Here is a 17772-nt window from a genome sequence, read left to right on the forward strand (position 1 = left end):
ACAATAGAGTTTAAATTAAAATTTCTAACAAATCTTAATCTAAATGGTTTAAATTTCGGTATGTGAATCTTACATTGAATCTTGTACTTCAATATCTAATGCAGTTTTTACCATTTAACTGCCAATTGAAATTATTTTTACTACGAGTATTTATGCAGTCACTAGTTTTCCATGAATCAATTCTTTCATGAATGAAAAAATTATCCTAAAGATGAAAATAAGCATGAAAGGAAATTTTCGGCTCACACTTACTCTGATATACAAAACTACTATTGTATATATGTACATATATCCATTTTATATAAGATGTACCCGATTCTTTAAGAACACACATTTTCAGAATACAAAAAAATATATCTTTGCAAATGTAAATATAAATGTATTATATAAGAATATTTGTATATTCCATAAATATTTTACGGAAATCGTTCTTCCAAGACTCTCCACAATAAAAACGTTTTTCTGTTTATTATTGTATCAATTTCAATATATCCTTTTATTATAATATATAATATAAAAATTAAATGAAATTTAGATACATTTATAGATCATCGATCGTTATTAGTCCTAATTTTTTGAACAGTCGAATTTAGAGGGGAAAAAATACTTTTCTTAATTAAAAATTTTATAATATTAGTGCATCAAAAATTATAGTTCTTTATAACGCTTATTTAAGATTGTGGGATCTCGATGACCTTGTGGCTCTGTGGCCTTACTAGCCACAGTTATCAGCATTTTAGACTATGAGATTATCTACAAATAGGTGCTATAAAATACATAACTGCTGACAAGATATATAAGTACATTTTTTTGTTATATAAATATAATAATATTATAGTCAAGTGAGTTCTGCTTCCTAAGAGGCACCAATCACTGCCTCTTAATAACATGATTTCAGTTTTAAATTCAGATTGTTTTACAAAAAATATATGAATACCAAATCTATTCAAAAACCCGGGCTCTTATATACGGCTATAACATATGTATGTTGTTTCCTTTTTACATGATAGACGTTTCACTGATAGACGTTTTGTTGGTGTATTAAAAAACAAACCAAATGCTTTATTGAAATATCTAAAATTACCTCGATGATTTAAAAGGATTTTTGTGAAAGTAAATAGAAGAATAAATAATTTATTATTGCTACTGATTGCTGATTTAGAGTAAAAAGTGGAAAATATAAAAAAAATTGCTATTTAGTGAAAAAATAAATGCACTCTTTGTTAGTTAAATGTTGAAAAGCGTGAAATTACAAAACTGCTGCGCAACGGAGATGATTATTTTGCTGTTGAAATCCTGTTAGCGCTGCAAGCATATCCTTTTCATTGCCAATATTAATTAGCTTCAAGCTGCGAGAGAATCCTAGGCGCAAGCGAACGGTTCAACAAAAATTTGGCGCTAAAATTCAAATGCACTTTCGTACGAATATTGATTATTATCTTATTATTTTAGAAAATATCCTGTGGATCACATACTGTTTGAACTCTATCGAGCTGTATTTTAAAACATATTAGATCTTTGTTTATTTTTCGTAAAGAACTTGTGCGCATCCTTTACTAGATACAAAGATACAATTGCTCTTTTTACAAACCACCTACGACAATGCAAGTTATTAGCATATAAAATATTTCTTTTCTCTCAATATTTGCATTGTAAGCATTACAATGTCCTTATTATGCAGAATTGTTCATGGTTAAATAAAGGATTCTTTGTGGTAATAAGAGAATAATGATGAATGAATGACAACTCATTGTTTTGTTGACAGTTGTTAAAATATCAACCCAACTGCGTAAAATATCTGTGTGGGCTTTCAACTGTTGAAATGGATTTTTAAAATTAATATTTCAATAAGTTGTTTATTTTATGAAAAAAAAAATATTTTTTTACAATTATTGTAATGTTATCAATCATTATCGCAGGTTTAAAACGCAAACTGAGCTCACCAGCAGCACTTACTAAAATTATTTGATAATATAATTCTTTATAAAAAATCTGAAAGCTATTAATTTATTCATCAGTATTCTGTTAAAAATAAAAAAAAATATTTTTGTTAAAATATATTTCACTTCTCATAGCAAATATTACTACACAGACTACATTGTCTGTGATTTAAGTCTGAAAAACACATGCATTTGTCTGTATTTCCAACTTTAATTAACATCACATTTCAAGCTACATCTGAAATCTCACATGTACACGCTAAATATCTGAAGAAGAAAAAATAAATATGAGTTAAATTTGCTTTTCCTCTCCATGCAATGCGTCTATTAGCTCGACTAACCTCGACTTCCTTCCGCATTAGGTCTTAATCGGCTTAAGGTAATAAAGTACAAAGGAAATTTTTCATGTCATTGTAATTATGAAATTTGTATGGTACATTACAGTATAGAAAATATTAGATGAATTTCAATATAAAATAAAAATAATTCCCATTTTTATGTTGACTTTTATTAAGCTAACAAGTATTGCATATAAATGAGACACCCATTTGGAGCCTACTGTACTGTATAGTACGTGGATTTCAAACTTGCACAGTTCTTTGTAATTTATGTAATGAAAAAGCAGTTGAAATTGTAAAATTGTAAAATTGTAAACCCTTTTGTGTTAAGAACTTTCAAAGGAAAATGTAAGACGAAATGAAATAGACAAGAAAAACCTGCTACCCAAATCACCACAAAAGTTGACTAGACAACTCCCAAAGTGGCTACAGACTGTACTTTTACGCTTCCTTCATTCGTAAGCCATAAGCAGTTGGAGCCTTTCTCGCGTCTATCGTTCATCTAAGCCATTTTCAGTGTTCATAAAAGTTTTCCTTCTTGTATCTTTTTGTATCTACATCTTTTTCTTTGAATTTATGATTTTTTAATCGTTTTTGAAGTAATTAAACTTTGTTGGCATCTGATTTAAGGCGTCTGGTTTCAGGTTTCCACTTGGCTCATTGTGATTAATGTGGAGTATAAATATTGTACTTCAGAATTATTGGTCTCTATGTGTAATATTTTTTTTTATGTTTATATATTAATGCGCATAACATAGCAATTGCGTTGAATTGATTGAGTTCAAATTTCCGTTGATACTCAGTTTTATATTATTAAATGTTATCCTTTTTTGAACCACAAAGTTTCAAACAAAACGTATTTACATTTTCATTATTCAGTGCTTGCGTACACTCGTAGATACTTTCTTGTTCTGTTAATCTATGCGCAGTACACATGCTTCACTTGATGTACTGTTTGTTCGGTTGTGTGGAAGAGACTCGAACTTATGTCAATCACCTGTAAAGCAATCACAAAAAGCGCAGGCGTTCGGCCCCTAAATATGTACAAAACAATCACTGCTGGGGAATATTTGAAAATAAAGTACAAAAATAAATTGAGAAAGTACTCCGTAGACCTTCTCGAATTGCTCTTTTGTAAAGAGTTTAAATTTAAAAGAAAACAGTTCCACAGTTCCACGCATCAGTGTACACTGTACACAATAAAAACGCCCCTAACAAGACAAACAACGCACGTTAGCAGCCAACAACACTACAGAGAAACCACGAAAGGATTAAAGTTATTCAAATACCGAAATTTGATTTTGATAGATTCATATAGTAATGAGACGGCACATTTTAGATGCGATTGAGATGCGGCATGTTTTGCTTCTACTGATGTGTAATGACGTTTTTGGAATTAAAAATAGATACCAAATTCGACGTATCTGCGTCGCTTTCTGATTGTGCGTACGCAGTTAAAATTCTAATTTACCTCTCAGTTCACTCACAGTCTAATGCCTAATACATCAAATGAACTGTCGTGATTAGAATTCCATATTAAATTACAAAGTAAAGGCAATTTTTGTTCGATAGAAAATGAAATTAAATTTTGATTTGATTTTAAAGCAGGAAATATTTGATTTGTAAGTAAAAAAATTCATGATTCTAATTATTTGATTTTTTTTAAGTAACATTCAGGAATTTAAATACTCATTCCAAATAGTTCACTAAATAGTACCATTCCAAATAGTACTTAAATAATTTTTTCTCCACATTTGATATCTTAATGGTGCGTCAACATAATATTTGCAGCTGGCTCGGTTATGAGCTTTGTATTAATCGTTGTGAATTCTATTTTAATGCAGTTCTAACGATGCTAATTTGAGGTACATCCTAGCATATGTCTAGCTAATTTCTAATGCCTTCTTTGTATTAATTTCTATATTGATTCTTAACTTGATGATTTTTAAGACCAATGAATTTTGCAGATAGCTAATTATTCAAGTAATTTTTTTTGAATACGAACCAAATTGAATACTGTATCGGTAGAAGCATGGTGATTTTGAACAAATTAATAATCATAATATCGGTTGGAATTAAAGGTAATCGTCATGCTGCACAAAGTCTGGAAAACTCAAGTCTGGCTCTTTTAATTTTACTAACGACATCTATTAATCTATACATAACATATGTTGTTAGTGAAGATAATGTTATTTTTGACTATAGTAATAGCTGTAATTGATTCGATATCGTATATATATACATATACTAATGTTCTAAGACCAATGTTCTAAGACTTCAAAATAAAAAATTTTCAACTATATTTATTGTTGGTATATTTGTAAGCCCAAAATCTCGAGAACACTAAATCTATCCTTACCTATTTTGGTTGTCTTCATGGTCTAGCGTTTAAGTAACGTTTTTAATGGTGGTATCACAGCGTGTATTATATTTAAGTTATGCTAACATGAATTTATTGCGCTCGAACAAAATAAGAACTATTACGATTTAAAAACACAATTAAGCTTTTATATCGAATATCATTTTAATGACATTGACAATTAGATACACTAATTCTCAAATTCAATAGTATTTTTGTAAACAATAGTTAAACAACAATTAGAAACAAAATGTTAAAGATTTTTTGTACTACTCGTATTAGTGAGATCGGCTTCAATATCTTAAGAAAGAAAGTAAAAGTAAACACATCAAGTGTTCTAGAAATTAAGTATTTACTATTATATAATGTATATATGTATATATCATGGATGTGTGTATAAATAGATCCTATACATAATAAGAATACTCTCACTTATTAGCTGTTTCTATAGTCTGTATTACAACTGCTTAAGATAGTGTTATATACCCTATCGACCAAGGTACACTTGAGTCACATTATTGTCTTACTAAATATATCTATTATTTTATACTCTTATAGAACCAAATTTACTAAACAGATTTCTTTAAACTTTATCCAATTGCAAAGATTTAGAAGCAATTACCTTTCTATACAAACGAAGACCGATTCTATTTTCCACCTTTAACCCTCCCTTTATTTTCCCTTCTCATTGTTTTTTTTGACAGAATATACCATACACCTACGCTCCAACATTAGTAGCGATGCTTAATAATAGAAGATTGAATATTCATCAAAATTACACATTCTATTCTCAACTCATTCAAATATTACAGATATCTCAAATACATATCGTTTGAATTACAAAACAAATTCCTTATACTTTTTGTTTAGTGGGTATTATTTATTTAAGTTTTATACGTATTTGTTAGATAAAACGACTAAGTATTTGTTACATTTTTATCCTACAATCTACAATTTCACTTAGAAGATTTGACATCATTAAGTGTCTATTGTTTCGATTTTATTTCACATAGCATAAAACATAAAAAAAAGTCACCATTTAAATTCAACTTAAAAGTTTTATAAACTTTCAAATCAGGAAAAGTTAAAAAACTGGTTTCATATCTTCTCTCATTTATTTAAAAAATTCTATCCTGACAAATGCATAATTTTCATTTTGAAGATTTGCATATTCATCCAAATGCCATCCAAATCGCATACAAACCAATGATGTACACTGTCATTAGGAACGAGAAAAATGAAAAATTCATTATAATTAGAAACCATGGACGGAAAGGAACTATCGAACAGAGAAGGAAGGGAGTAGCAGATGTAACACTTTGAGATATGTGCTGCGAGTATTGCATATTGCAAGCAAATGCGGTAAATGTTGATTGTAAAAGTTGGTTATCTGATTTATTTGAGGGGCGTATGTGCTTACAACGTTTGCCGGTTAAAGTGGAAAGTGGAAAGTGGAAAAACCATTCGATAGTGCAAAGCACTATGCCAACGTACCATACGCACTGATGCTAGTCAAAGCACAAAGCGCCTGCACTAAAATCAACCCTTTTCTTCTGTGTTAGAAGATTTGAAAGTTATCAGTTCTCCAATTTACATTCCTATTATTAATATATCTAAGCGTTATATAAAAGCGTTACGTTTTGTTTGTTGCATGTCAGTCAGATCATCGAAGACAATGAATTAAATATTTAAATCTTAGTCGTCTTGACATGACCAGCAATGGAAACAGGGGTTAGCATTGCTATGAGCTATATTACGAAACTTTGTTGAAATGTTGTCATCATTTTATAATTTGTTAAACAAACCAGAATACGTTGCAGAGTCAGAGGAAAAAATTCCTTTACATAATAAAATAATTCCATTACATCAGTCATAAATGTCACCATACGCTTGCAAGATAAATGAATCTGGCCGGTCGTATTAACCATTGGTCAGTCCGCAAGCGGCAATCAGCCATTGCTGCACCTCAGATGGTGCTAATGATAATTATACGTATTTTAATGGTGATGAAGATGATAGTTGGTCAATTTACAAATTTACAAATGAAAGGACACAAAGCCTAAGATACGCGTATATGCAGATTTTGTTTGTTTACTGTAATTGCGAACAGGGTCATGCATAAATTGCCAAAGCATTTGCATAGCATTAGAAATTCGATATATAAGTATAATGCTTCTCTTGCTCATTTTCTTGGAAATGTAAAAAAAGGTTTTAAGAAATTGCGCCAAAATTTAAAAAATTTCTAATTTCGTTTTTTTTTGTTTTGTCTTTTTTTTTTGTTTTTTGTTTTTTGTGGAGTTTTGCTCATTTAAATATTATCTTGGCCAAAAAAGATTTCAATTTAGATTATCTTAACTAAGAGAACATTTTCACTATGTGTTTGCTTTACAACTGTAAAAATAGCATACAAAATTTAATCCTTCCGACTTATCCTGTTGTTCGTGCAGACCACAGTACATAATGCAGCACAAATATAAAGAAAGAGTTTTTCGAATCCTGCAAGTAGAAATGCAGAAGTGCATATGCTCATTTCGCATGTTGCACTTATTGCTGCCGGGGATTAGTGCACCGGACTAATGAGCATAATTATCAAAATCTTTATCTAAATTAAACACCGACTTTAACCCAAACAAGAGATAATGTATATTTATATATGTTGAAATAGTTTTCATATTTTCCTTAATATTTGTAAAGATGAAGATTAAAATGAGTATTATTGAACAATGTCATTCATATGAGTTCTAAATTTAGAACTGTTTATTTTTATTCAGCGTTGACTTACAGCTTAACTTTAAGTTACAATTTCAAGCTGTGACAGCCAAAGGTCTGGGGCTGTAGCTTTATTAAAATCAAATATATCATAAAAATACTTCATTTCTCGCTTTTAGGTTGTAGGTTCAAAAAGTTGAAGTGCACCACATTTTAGGCGTTATCTACTACCTTATCTAATATTAATTACACTCGATCGCATTTACTACAGCAGCATTGAAATAAATATATATTCTGACCGTTCGTTATTGTTTAATTAGTATTAGTTTTTTGGTTGCTATGAATAATTCACATGTCACATATCGAAAACGCTTTTGAATGCTGAAGAAATTATGTGTTGAAAATAAGGAGACATGCGTATCGAAGTCAGCAGAGTCGATGTACTGTGAAAGATACAATTTAATCGATTGAGAAAACTAACTCGACTTATACCACAAATTGATTCAAGGAGTGACTTCTGCGGCGTAAGTCCAACAATTCTCTTACCGCATTCGTTGTGACCGCGCTTGTAGATCGTGCAACTCGTGTACACTTGTGCTGGGGGCACGTATGCTTCTTACGGATATATACAACTTATTTATTATTGTATTGTAGTTGGAATTGCTGTTGTTACTTATGTTGTTTTTGGTGTTGCTGTTGTTGTTTGTTAAGTTACTATTGTTGTTTACCTTTGCTGCATTGAGATTTTTCGTGGAGCCTATGGTGCATCAGAAATTGAAAAATTATGTAAAAAATGTTTATGCAGGAATTTCAATAAATACTACAATATAAGATAAAAAATAAGAAATGTTGTGCATTTCTAGTTGAAAAGGTTACTGAACTCTTTCCTTCTGTACCTCCGATCGTTGTTTTTATTTGTTGGTGTTGTTGCTGTTGTTGTTGTTGTTGTTGTTGCTGTTGAATTCTAAATATTGTACATTGTTGACTTTAGACGAAGCGTCATATTTGTTTTTGTTAAAGTTGGAGCTACAGCGCCGCTTTTCACTATTGCAGAGGTACGATTTAGGCTATCCAGAAGATAAAAATTTATTAGTATGCATGGCTTAGATACATTTTAGCATGGAGACCAATGTGCCACTAAATAAATATTGTTTTAAGTTACCTGACTGCATTGTAATTCTGATTTCCTTCATCGGTAGTAACTTTGTTTTGTGATTTCGTTCTATGTTGACGATAAATATGAGCAATAATTATCTATAAAGAAATTGTATTAGTTTTTATTTAATTTTTCTCCATCATATGCACATACGTGACATGCGTTACTACAAAGTCTTATACTTGTTTAATAAGAGTTACTTCTTATAAGTTTAAACAAATTTTTTTTAAAGCTGGTCAAGAAACTCTATATTTTGATATTTCGGTCAGATAATATAGGTATTAGCTGACCATGATTCCAATGATTTAAAATTAAAGACGAGTGTTTTTATTACAAATAAATGAACTGCCGACGAAATTATTATTTGGATGCTTGAATTTATTAGATACTTATGTGGTTCCATCGGGCAAATTGTAATTTTAATTTACCAAATATTTTTTTGCAATACAGTAATCAATTTAAACTGTAGATTAGCTGCCAAAATACTGATGTAAAATGTCGTAATAAGATGCTGATCTAATTCGAAGCATTCCCAACATTCCCGTTATTTACCTTAGTTACAGATCGACTCAATCGATGTCTTAAAGCATATTGTGTTCTTTCAAAACTTAAAATTTAATTTCCAAAGTTTTATGTATTAAAAAATATATACATTATACATATTTATAGCTTTTATGCTTTCAAAAGTCAGCAATTCTTGCATCGGTGTGCGGTTGATATACTTGCATGGAAGGAGGCACGATAGTTGCCAATAATATGAAGCATATGAATATGAAGTTAGGCTATTTTAATGTCTCGGGGATCACTTTTTCACTGGCTTGGATGAGATAACGAAAGTAAACTTATCAGATCTCCTCAACTTCATCTGGAAAACCAAATGATTTAACAAGGATTATAAAGGTTAGCAACTCGCCTCTCCCGGCAAAATTTTTTGAGAGCATCACAATGGGCAATATATGGCTCCGAGTGGAAGTGCTGACAATTGGCAGCACGCGCCTTTCGAACCTAACCTAACCTAAGCTAGTCTATTGCCCGGCCAAACTAGTGAACTGTCCCCAACGTTAACATGAGCGTAAAAGCAAACTTTTAATATTTTGACTATAAATATTTATTATTATAATAAAATTGATTAAATTTTTACAAAACAACATTCATTGTAGCTTTGTTTTTAAAGATAACTGACAAGTTTATTTTTATTTCCATAGACATTTTTCTTCGATGTTTTTATTTTTTTTTAACAAATCGTTCAATGAACCATTTGCATTGCTCTCTGAAATTGAGTATTGTGCATTGTTATCATCTACAAATATTATGCGATATACCTTATAAATAATCCTACTCGTACTTGTTTTACTTAAAGCATCCTTAGTACACTAACCGCCTACACTGCATTCATTAACCGTATCTGCTATTTTAGCCTCTTTTAGCCAACGTTCTCGTCTTCGTCTTCGCACCACACATTAACGACTTTAACGGCCAAAATCAGTGTGGCACGTTAAACGAGTTTTCGTTCTCACATCGTTCAGGTTGATCAGGCACCAAAACCTTCATTGTGGCACGTTTTTCTTTGGCTTTTGTTTTTGTCTGTAGTTTTGTTGTAGTTTTTTAGCATCGAAACACACATACAGCCCAGCATTTCTTCCACATATCTCTACTGAATGAGGCAACATACATGCAGTGCCTTAAAATAAACTTCGAGGTGCCCAGCCCAAAAGTCGGTCGAGGCACTAACGTTCGTTTGATGTTCTTGTTAAATGCAATACGTTAGGCACAGAACAGAACAAACTCAATTTATTTTTTTATTGTTTTGTCACAGTTTTGTGATCTCATAAATTGGTACTAAAGTATTGGATTGCGATGCCAGTTATTTTTTGACTGCATCAAAATGCAATAATGCGAGTAACGTCTACGCAATCCTTTATGCCACATAAGATGTGCCCACCGCACGCCCACAGTCAGTTATCGACAGTATTTATTGCATTAACAGAAATTGCTTTACAGAATTCGAGTAGGAAAGGAATATTTCGCCTAATTATATTCGAGTTATCTCACTTCGAAATACTCCATGAAATTTTTTACAAACTCACTGACGCAAGTCTATTCAGAAAAATGAATTTTGATGCATTTTTTCAATAACTTTTTACAATTTAACAAAAACAAAATAATGAAATTATATATGCAACCCTAATTGTAATGTTCACCAATTTATTTTCTGTAGTCCACTATTCCGTTGCGCTAGAAATCGTGAGAATTGATTGAAATAGTCAGCGCCTTTAAAAAGGAAAATCTAATTTTTTACTCAACAGGTTTTCTTCTAAGTTCTACTATTCATATCATAATTATAGACCAGTTTTCCCTGTTTTCGATTATTAAGCGCATTGATTGGATTTTTTTTTATCATGGATTGACGATTGAGAAATTGGTTTCAACCTTTTGAATCCTTTAGTTTTGAGGTTTTCTGCTGTTATTCTTAATTATAAATTAAAGTGTTTCTTTTGGTGTAATAAGAGTGGCCCTTTGTGATGCATCCTAAAGACGTCGGGTCAAGTGAGTTCATTTCATTATATCTGTAATATTTCAAACCAACTCAAAAACTACTTGATCATCATTTTAAATGATGCGCATTCCTGTATATAAAAAAATCATTTTTTTCTTTACTGGATATGCGCGTATGCATTTTTTATAAAGTCAATACTTAAGACATAGATCAATTAATAATTTTTTGGTACATTAAAGCAATCATAAAAATTAGATTTGCCCTTTAACCAATCAACTATTTTTTTATGTGTACGGATTGAAATATAAATAAGTAAATAATTTATATACAAATATAAATATAGAAACGAAATTTGAATTATGAAGGTTAGGAATTTAGTTTTCATTTGTTTTTGTACTTTCTAAGAAATCTATCTGATATATATTCAAATATTAGGATACCTTCCATATAATTTTATTGATAGATATTTTAAACCTTCCTCAAACTATTAAATTTATTAGTCTAATGCTAATATGCTATATTATCATTATTCTAAATATAATAATAGTATAATCCCCTCCCGTCTTCATCTATCAACAGCTTCAGTACTGCATTTTTATTACTTATTCTTGTAAGATCATGCACCAAAACTATCTTCTATAAGTTGGCAGTATTATAGATACTTTCCTTTTTTATTTTAAATATTTTTTGAGCATGTTTTAACCAGTTCAAGCTTGCAACTTATTCAAAAAAAAATACGTTTTCTAATTAATTAAGTTCATTTAATTACTACAATGAACTGTTAGTTGCTCTTATTTTTAGGAAAAATAAATTATCTAAAGTTAACTAAATATTTTTTCCCAATCTATGTATAATTTATTTGTGTGACTTCAATAATCAACTAATTTATTCGGGCTCTTCATATAAGTAAAGCTCAGTAAGTCGCAGCATTTAGAAACTTTTCCTGCAACTTTGCTATTACACATTTAAACCACTAAAATTCAGTGAAATTTTATCATTTAAATCATTATTAGATTAAAAGGAGGCCATTTATCGGTTGTTCGCAAACAAAACTTTCCATTCATCAATCGTGAAATAACTGCCTCTCAAAGTTTTCACACATAAGCATTTGTTTTTATGAAAGCGCTCCTCTCTAACCGAAGGACTACTTTACTCTTGTTGGAAAGATACAAATCTGTCGATGACAGTGAGGGCATCCTAAAAACAGTTAGATAAGCAGTGTTCCTGATGAACTACAGCAGTTCAAGTTGACATGTGGAGTAACAGTAATTGTTGCTCAAAAACGGATCCACTGTAGTCACCGCATTAAATGCATACGTTGAAAAGATGATATGTTACTATGACGTTTAAATAAAATAATAAAATAAAAATAAAATTTTTTTGGAAATAATTTATCAGTAACTACAATAAGTGCTTACTTTCAGGATTAAAATTTTTTTCTATTTCTCATTATATTATTTTAAGATTAATGTTTTTAAAGAACAAAATGCGCAATTTTTATATTATTTTACTAATGTAAACCCATGTACGCTTTATTGTTCTTACTCATTTGAAATAGTCAATGTTTGTTTTTTTTTATTTTTAACATTTAGAGTACAAAATCCTGAAACATTAATGTTGTTACATAGGTTTTATATATATTTCGAAAAAAAATATAACGAATTTTACAACTATTCTCGCTCTTTGGTGCATTATAAAAGTTAGCTGAAGCGAAACACCCTTGATATGAAACCCAAAATTACCGCGAGTTTTCTTCTTAATTATATGAAAATAATAAAGGAATATTTATTTTCGGGTTGTCCGTCTTTTTGTATATCTGTCTAGGCAAACCCAGGCCAGTAATATAAACATTGGAAGTGAAACATGATGAAAAAATGTAGTAAAATGTAAATATATAAAATGTCCTAAAAGACGATGAAGGCCAAAGTGCATCCGTTGACTTTCAACTCCTCAGCAATTACAAAAGGATGAAGCTGCGTATGAAAAAAATATTTAATAGGAAACACAAACTTTTTACGACTTTTTTATTTCAATTGCATGAACGCTTCGTAATCAGTTTTAATGTCTTCTCAATGCCTGGAATTGAAAGTAGATAATCCGCGCTGTGTGCTCCGCAGCCTTACTAATTAAATATTTTTATATGTGCCAGATTTTTTTCTCTATTTTGATAAATGAGGAGTATTGAATTTTTGTTTGTAATTCTCTATTAGAAAATAAAAATCTATTAAAAATTGTCTTCAATGCTGGGAAAGTGTGTGTGGATTACACGGATTTTTGCAATTTTTTTAGTTTTATTTTTTAATTTCGCATAGGAAATGACTTGAAAAATGCTTTCTTTTTAACCAATTCTGCCCATTTTTTGCTGTCAAACAAATCTACCAAACGATTAACAACATTCATATTTGATTTCTCAGAAATTGGCACGTCCCAAGTGACCCACTCCGGGTAAAACATTTTCTAGTCAATGAATCTGAAGTTCATTCAGTAAAATTTTACATGCTGGAAACAAATAATCTGTAATGCTTATAAAATAAAACGAAAATATTTTTCTGCCAAAAGTACTAAAAAATCAAAGGATACTTTGTGCTTATTTGTATGTCACCTCAGGTGACAATTCCTTGACAAGTGAACGGAGTGGGAAAGATTTGTTGGTTTAGTTGGCGTGGCTTGGAAATTAAAGGTAACGTACAGAAAGTGCAATTCTGCAACAATTGTTGCAAGACAAATCAATGACGCGGCAGGTTTCTAAAGTTACTTATGCGGTGAAAACGCTTAAAGGTGTTAACTCCTTAATGTGCCTGAGAAACTGAGAAAACACTATAATAAATTCTTCATACTGATTTGTTTAAGAATTTCGCACTTCAATAAAACAAATTGTGTGTTTCCAGCTAAATTACAAGTTGTGGCCTTGTCGGTGCAGTGCCGCATTGTTTGTAACGTGACACACAACCCTACTAAATTGCATAATATGGAGACTATTCGTATTTATTACTGTTTTACATACCGAATTTGGTCAAGAATAAAATTATAAGGAAGTCATTTCCGTTACAATTTGTTTGTACTGACTTTCTAAATAGTCAACAACACATCATACTTGTCCTTGAGCCCTTTAAGAGTAAAGATTTTTGGCGGGAGTTGCTTTATTGCGTCTTGCTGGAAGTACGTGCCCACAATTACTCCCGTCTTAAAGTACATGCATTTGCATTGCATATTCATAGGCTGCTATGAGTACCGAACATGTTTTTCATTGGAACTACTAAAAAGTCGTGCAGCGTTTCCATTATAGGCTGCATATTGTAATACATGTGTTGCTGGATATTATAGGTTTTCAATTGTTATAGCATTTAGTTTGCAATTGAAATATTTTCGAGACAAACCTCTTTACAAGAAACATATAGGATAATGCTAGATTATCCTATCCACACTGTTGGTGGCACACTATATGAACGGAAAACTTCAAATTGCTGCTTCCTTGCACACAGGAAGCATTTAAAAAAATATTTTTTCAAGAAAATTTGCACAAAAACAAATCCATTCTACTTGTTCCATCCGTTACACTTGAGGTCACGTACATGTTTGCTTTATCTCTACTGCTCCTCACATTGTTGATGAAATAATTCAGAGGACCACCTAAATTTCAAACACTTTTACACATTTCTTCCTCTTCAATTGAAAATATGTCGGCAACTTTTTATATTACGCGATTATCGCATATTTAAGATAGAAATTTATTGTTCTGGCTCATATCCTTCACTATACTGATGGCCAACGAAATTTTATGAATGAATTGCAATCCATCATAGTTTCTATCGAAATTTATCTCTACGACATCCGCAGTTGTAGACATAGTAGCAGTTGCGCTTCCGTCATTTTTGCCTGCAAAGTAGTAAAGTAGTAATACGAATCTTAGGAATTTTTTCCAGTGAAAAATTCGGCAATTTTACTTTAATGCCAATTTGCGGTGTTATATTGAATTTTTGTTCAAATTGTTCACAACAATACCTGCTCTAAATGTACATAATAAGGATATAAACTCATAACAAGTAAACAATCGCAATAATTCGCAAACAAGGATTCCCATGCCCATTCATAACACCATAAACATGAGTATTGTTTTCACTTTTGCTCCATGGTCTCGTTTATCGATAAAAGACATTAAGGTTGGATTTGGAACTCAAGCACTTTGCGCATTATTGAATGAGTCTTGAATGTTTTATGAAATGATTTTCAAGGAATCAGTTTCCATTTAATAAATTTCTTGGTATTTTTATTCTCTTATTTAATATTTTATCAGGACGTTATGGGCGGCATCCTTGTCAGGTTATTAAGCGCCGTTTACTTGTACTTTGTGTTATACAACTATAATCTGGTATGTTTAGTTTTTAATGCATTATAAGTCCTTGGTAATCATGGGAACTTTCTTACGGAATGTAGACAAAGTAGTTTAGAACAAAATGCATAATTTTCATTAAAGAAATTCAACGGTTAAAATAGAATTATTTGATGAACGAAAGGAGATTACACATAGTGATTAAAATGGTAAAAAGATATTCTGTTTGAAAATGAATCGGAAATATAAGATTATTAATTGTGGAATAAACATGATAATGATGAAAAAAAGAGCAGTTTTAGACGAAAATTTAATCACAATAAACCTTATATCCGAATAACTAGTTATATAATTGAACTTACAACTAATTTTCATGAAGTTGTAAACAAATATATTCATTACAATTTTATTTGTTAAACATATCAGTAGTGACTTCACAAAAATTCGAAACTAAACAAATATATAAGAATGAAATTTTATTCTCTTCAAAAATGATTTCAGGATCATCACAAGTTTTATGTGTTTGTTTGACCTACTAGCTGTATTAAATACCTTCTGTAAATATTTGTTTTTTACTTAAATAGGCAACTATTAGATAAATTTGTGTATACGTGGCACTCACCACCAGCCACCAATTGAAGTCGCTAACGTAAGATGCTCTATATCACTACGATTGCTATACCCTATTTTCCTGAACTATCAAGCTCAAGACGTAGATATAATACTTTTTAGTAAAAGAAAAACTTTTTCAAGCCGTGAAAAATGAGTACCTAATAGTAATCATAGACAGACAGTGATAAAGCAAATTAACTGCATTTTCATCTTCCTTATCTAATCCACAATTTAGCCGGATAACGTTCAGAAAAGCTGCTATCTGGTCAGCATGTCTATCTATTAGATAGTTACCTACCATTAGTAGTAATGCAATATAATTTTAAAATAATTTTTTTGTTTAGGTAAAATTGAATTTCTAATTACAATTTTATCCCTCGGTACATTTTTATGTTTAACCGACTTTCACAAAGGATTGTATCTGCAATATATGTGATACATATACCTATTAAAAATCAAAAGCTGTCAAGGAAAAATAAGTTTATTTTAATATTTAAAACAACATATGTAAAAACATAAATTTACTTTCTTAATTATTTGAATTACTATAGAAATGAAAAATGAATAGAAGTTTTTCCTTACCTTTTCCCTTTGGGACGGAAATATGGTGCAAAATTCAAATATACAAATTTGAACTTTGACTTCTCTGCCTGCTTTAAGTAAAATAAATTGTTTTCATAATGAAAACACATTTATTTTCTGTTCCTTTGTGTTCTACATGCACATTACACATTTTTCATACGAAAACGCGAATTTACAGCGAGTTTACAGGACATTAACATATCAACGAAGCTTCTGAGAGGATAAGGCAAACGAATGGCAGCAACGACAGCAATCAACAAATGTCAAATTTACCACCGAATTGTATTGTTTCGAATTATTTGTGGTCATGTCTGACGAACCGGACACTGTTCCTTATCTTGAAAGCAGTTCCAGTTACGGCGAATGCGACGGTTTGAAATGTAGTGGAACAACCCAAACCTGAAGGTAAATTTAAACGTCATTAAAGTATACATTTGGGCAATGTTTAGAAAAAATCGGTGCTCTTCAAAACTCACTTCCCACTTAACTGTTTCGACCGAACCAGTATACATTTCTACCGAAACGCATCTATTAAATTAAATTTCATTTGCAATTTCAAGTTGTCTTTGACAAAAGTTTTGCCCAAACTGGAGCTCCTTTTATGTCAGCGCAGGATTGATGAGACAATTTTAGTTTTTGTTTTCGTATTTTTTTGCATGTAATTTGTTGCTATTTCCATCTATAAATGGGAGGTAAAAATTGAAGTTCAGTAGAACCGGTAGTACACGAACATTAGTACGTGATCGTACCATTTTAAAGCTGCACACGCACCAAGAAATCCATATTCCGTATGTAGGTATAATGAAACAGCTGCTGAAGGGTTTCCCTTAAGTTCAATTTGGGACGAATGCACGCGTAGTAAAATAAATATTCCCATATGGGACAGAAACGAAAAATAACTGAAGTTGAAATGCCAAAAAGAAAACTCGCCTCATACATTTGATGTGGCATTTGAATTGCAATATTTGTGCTTAGATATAAATATTTGTTGCTGTGCCAAATGTGTGCCTTGAGGATATAAGAGTCTTCTCCAACTATCTTGTCACTTCTATACTCGAATTGTTGCTTTGGGTTTACCTAAATTCCTGTTTCTTAATATTCAGAATTTGCATAAAAACGAAAATGTGTTCGTTAATGTTACTCAATGATTTCACATAATTCGAAAAAAGAAAGAAATTATTTCAAATTATTAATTTGTCATGTTCAAGCAATCCCTAATACTCGTACTACTAAGGGTATGCATATATCT

General features: G+C 30.8%; 1 protein-coding gene and 1 long non-coding RNA gene across 2 annotated transcripts in view; one reads left to right on the forward strand and one right to left on the reverse strand.

Moving 5' to 3' along the window:
• Positions 1 to 17772, forward strand: part of LOC119678178 (M-phase inducer phosphatase) — a 100681-nt gene that overhangs the window by 10676 nt on the left and 72233 nt on the right. The gene's annotated exons all lie outside the window — the stretch shown is intronic.
• Positions 7368 to 9378, reverse strand: LOC119678180. The gene is made up of 3 exons (XR_005252324.1): positions 8656 to 9378; positions 8509 to 8600; positions 7368 to 8413 (listed from the first exon to the last, which is right to left on the reverse strand). It is a non-coding gene; the product is annotated as an uncharacterized LOC119678180 (long non-coding RNA).

The sequence above is a fragment of the Teleopsis dalmanni genome, chromosome 2 (assembly GCF_002237135.1).
Source record: "Teleopsis dalmanni isolate 2A chromosome 2, ASM223713v2, whole genome shotgun sequence".
NCBI lineage: Eukaryota > Metazoa > Arthropoda > Insecta > Diptera > Diopsidae > Teleopsis > Teleopsis dalmanni.